This window comes from Austrofundulus limnaeus, unplaced genomic scaffold (assembly GCF_001266775.1).
Source record: "Austrofundulus limnaeus strain Quisiro unplaced genomic scaffold, Austrofundulus_limnaeus-1.0 Scaffold435, whole genome shotgun sequence".
Classification (NCBI taxonomy): Eukaryota; Metazoa; Chordata; class Actinopteri; order Cyprinodontiformes; family Rivulidae; genus Austrofundulus; species Austrofundulus limnaeus.
Genome location: NW_013952837.1, coordinates 248,660 through 253,257, shown reverse-complemented (window position 1 = coordinate 253,257; position 4,598 = coordinate 248,660). Strand labels below are relative to the sequence as shown.

Below are 4,598 nucleotides of genomic sequence, written 5' to 3'. Positions count from 1 at the left end.
TCGTGTCGTGTCTGCTACTAGCTAAAACAAAATGGTGCTACACCTCTGGCTAAGCTGGCAGTATGGTCACTCAGCTGTCGACCGGTCGACGCATTCACGTGATTGTTCAGCATTTGTTTTCGCACTGACCTTTCATAGTTCCCCAGAGAAAACCAGAGCCGAGCTGCTGGGAAAGCCCTCCTGCTCCAGCATACGTCACTGCATGGGATTCCTTCCCCGGGGAGCGCAATGAGAAAAAAAAGGTCAGCGGCTCTTCACTCGACGTTTATCCACAAACTGGTCCTGGATTAAGCTCCAAAGTTWTTATCAGTCAGATTCCACCATGAAAAATGTCTGTTTTATCTCCTTTTATGAGTTTTTGGCCATTGACTATCTTTAAATCGCTGCTTCCTGGTGCAACAGTCGGCTCTGGAAGCGATCGCTTTTTTCTTCTTTACTTTCCTTTCTTTTTTTGAAGCGAGTGGTAGAAGCAAATGGAGCATAAGAGCCCCCTGGTGGCTGAAGAAAAAAATCCATGTATAAGCCGCACCGGAGTATAAGCCGCATGGTTCAAAGTTCAGGAAAAAAGTCGCGGCTTATAGTCCGAAAAATGCAGTAATTGAAACATTGAACATGGTGCGCTCCAACTGTGACGCAGTCACACAATTTATTGGTCAGGAAAAGATTTCACCAATGTGAGCATTGGTGAAATCTTCTAGGTGGGCCTGGTCCTTGGTCAACCATGAAGACCAGAATAAAAATGTCATAATGAGTTGGACAACCTTAATTCCCACACTTACCCCGGCGTATGTCCTGTCGCGTAGCAACTGTGACGACGCTAAACAGTAGCAAAATAGATAGAAATTAGCTAAATATCAGTATTAGTAATATTAGTGTTATAAAATAGCAAAACTAGCTAAAAGGCAATATTTGAAGAACTAAGTACAAGCTGTACACACTCATTTAATTTCTGAAAATAATATTAAAAACATGTCTATATAAATGACAAAAGCATTATTAACACAACTGCTTTAAACTTTCCATTTTTATACCACCAAATCTTTTATTTAACCTGAATTCCTTTCTTTCGCTTTGTCTGCCATTACACGGTAAAAAAATATCCAGTCAACCCGCAATGCATTTTGGGACAGGGTTGGCCGAGAAGCAGGGCCGGACTGGGGCAAAAAAGTGGCCCGGGAATTTAGTACCTGACTGGCCCATTCAAGGTCCGGGCTGGCAGACGATGGATGCAGAAACAACAAACGTCATCTCAGGGCACTGTACAAAATCTAAGGATGTAATGTAGAGGAATTAGTAAAGTTATTAAGATAACAGAGCAGCAGTTAGCTCGCAGGCATTGACCCTCAGAGTTCCATATGGTCATTTTTGACTCATTTTAATTGTACCCCCAAAAATAACATTTTTATAATCTAATGTTGTATCATTTTCTTTTTCCAGCACAACATGAACTGTGTGAATTTAAACAATTTTTTCATTTGAATATACTGTTATTGTATATTAGACCTTAATTGAATAAATAAAAATAAAACAAAATAAAATAAAATAAGAATCCAAGTGGGCAGTTATTTGTGAAACCCACAATCATTTATGATTTTTATCTTTTAGAATGCCAATGTATGGTGTAAATTTCTAAAACTGATGTTAAAACATTTTAAGCAACACACTTTTATAAAATTATCAGCTACTGAGCACAGTTTGGACCTAGTCCACACATGATAATGACTTTATTTATTTAACAACTAAATACATTGTTTTAAAAGTTAGCACATTAGAAAAAAAATACAGCCACCTGCATGACTATCATCCTCCTCCCGGTCACGTTGTTCTCCAGACGTAGGATCCAGTGAGGATGAGGATGATGATGCACCAGCAGAAAATAAATGCCAGTTTCTGATACTTGGCTGAATTTGCTTGTAGATGCTTTTTCTTTTTTCTCAATTTTTGTTCTCCTCCCTTGCGTTTATTCTCCATTTTTGCTCTTCTTATTTTTATTATTCATTTTCCTATTACTTCTTCCTCTTCTTCAGAAAACTTTTCTTCTTCTTTGGTCTTTGTTGGTGGTTGGTAAACAATGAATTGGTGCATTATCGCCATCTACTGATATTGAGCGCAACTACGCAACTATTTTTTGTTTTTTCCTCGCTGCCTGCACTGGGAAGAGTCCCGGTACTCCCAATGGCCAGTCCGTCCCTGCCGAGAAGGTGCCACAAGACATGTCCTTTAAACTAGGGAAAAGGGAGGACGAAATTGTGAGCCGCATCAGAAGTGTCTGTAGAGTTTGGACAGCCTTTGGCGCGGCGCTGTGACCTAGGCAGATGACAGATTGAGCCTTTGAAGGATGCAGCTCCTGAATTTGGACACTAAGGTTAACCCTTCTCAGGGCAGCAGTAGTTGCTTCTGAGAGCACTGCTGATTTTGTTCCTCCTGGCAAGCTGATAAAAACGCCTGCTTTGATAGACGTGGTCAAACTGATGATGGTCACCTGGCTGTTACTGAACCTCCTGAATCCTGTGGAAGCATCAAGGGTGGACCCAAATTTTCACACAGCTTTTTACATTGTGACTTCATTTTTGCCTAATCAGCGATGGTGTGCTGGAATTTGTTGTTGTTTTGCTCACATGAAGGTCAAATTAGAATATTTCTAAAATTTTGCAAAGACTTGCTGTGGTTAAAGGTAGTTTGAGACCCAAAGTGCAGACAGGTGGTCCTGGATTCAGATGTTCCAAAAGCAAAGTGAAGTGAAGTGAATATAAACAGAACCGTGGTCATTAACTTGAACACAGAACCAAAGCTGACACCAGTGATTTACAATGACGAACTGAGGAGCAGACAAACTAACAGAGAACAGACAAACTAATGAGCCCAAAACAACCAACACCTGTGCAGAGACAAACAGAATGTGTGCAGGTGGGCGTGGCCGGACAGAGGAACATGAGCAGAAACAGAAACAGACAGATCAGAACATAAAGTTACTGAAAACCTGGAACATTTTAAATATACAAATAAACAAAGTAAAAACTTCAACAAGACAAATTATTTTATGTCCTAATGTGTACAAGATAAAATTTTACACAAGTTGAGCTTGCTTTTTCTCATAACTGTAAACCTGTATGTTGTTATTCAGACCAAGGAATGTGATTCTCCTCTCGAAGTCCAACCCCTGCCAAGTTTGTGTACTTGTATTTGCTGTAACCCAAAATTGGAATTTAAAATTTAACAACTAAAATATTGAAGGGAAAACCTTGAATACTGCTAATCAGCTCTTGCCTGTGAAGGCTGCAGTTTGTTGACTTACTATTAACCTTACAGGAATTTTTCAAACAACTAAAATGATTTCAGTTATTTGGGCAACAGTTGGTAATGTGAAAGATTTACAAACAAAATACTCAGAAACCTACTTTTTTATAGGCAATGCCTTGTGAGAATTGCTAAAAAGCAAAGTGGTAAACAGCCGTTTGTGTTGTGAATCTATCACTTGGGAATAGATTGTTTTCTCAATTGATGTCATTAATTTGTACCAAATGATCTGCAGGAGCAGCTGGACTTGATTGTGGAAACTCTTCAGAAGCTCGGTGATTTGTGGAGTTTCTGGTTCTTGGCTATAATAAAGGAGAATGCTTACCTACTTTGTTTATTGGAAACTTTACAGGATTGATTTGGTTTTCATTTTAATGTTGTTTATCATTAGAGCAGGGAGTACCCCCCTCCCTCCCCCCCAGCTTCATCTGGGAGTCCATTAGCCATAATGGGTGTTAGCGGAAGTTGACTGATTGGTGCTTGCTTGAGTTCTGATGATAGCTGCAGTCATGGTGACATAATGAGACCGTTATTGACAATCCTTCCATTCTGGCACTAATGTGGATTCACAGCACCGTCTACGTAGCCCCGGTCTCTAACGGAGGCTTCCTGCATTGTGACTCATTGGAGCAATCAAAAGTATCAAACTCAGGATCCCACTTTGCTGCAGCAAATCGAGAACGGCGTATGCAAGGGTGTCTGGAAACTTTCGCAGGGGCGCTCAGCCTCCTTACATGAGTTGCAGACTTGTTGCATGAATTTTGAACATCTAAAAAAAATGCAAATCAAATTTTCTCAAAATATATGCAATGCCATTGTGGGTGCTTAAGATTTGCAAGTTTTCGTAACTCTAGAGGGAGGGTGGGCAAGTTTGTTCATTGAGGGCCGCTGTCCTGCATGTTTTACTGGTTCCTCTGCTCCAACACACCTGATTCAGTGATTGATTCACCTCCTAAGTTCTACAGAAGCCTGGTAATCACCCATTCATTTCAATCAGGTGTGTTGGAGCTGAAGGACAAGGCAAACATGCAGGATAGTGGCCCTCGAGGACCAGGATTGGACACTGCTTTAGAGCTATAAAGTACTATATTACTGTATTGCTTTATGTATTTGTACCTGGACACAGTTTGAATTGTTTGCATTTGCAAAATAAGATGTGTATCAAAGTGTTGGTAAAAAACAATTATCTGTAATTGCTCAGGCTCAGTGCAGAACTTCCTTTCAGTTTCACAGGAAGTTTCCTCCCTGATCGTTGCTTTGTCACACCTGTGTTACTGTTTGACAGGAGTCCTGCCTCCATC

General features: G+C 40.3%; 1 long non-coding RNA gene across 1 annotated transcript in view; it reads right to left on the bottom strand.

The window, feature by feature from the left end:
- LOC106529306 (uncharacterized) overlaps positions 1 to 4,598 on the bottom strand; it is a 19,161-nt gene that overhangs the window by 10,410 nt on the left and 4,153 nt on the right. The window contains exon 2 of the long non-coding RNA XR_001311622.1: positions 4,222 to 4,225. This is a non-coding gene — a long non-coding RNA (uncharacterized LOC106529306). The remainder of the gene's footprint in view (positions 1 to 4,221; positions 4,226 to 4,598) is intronic.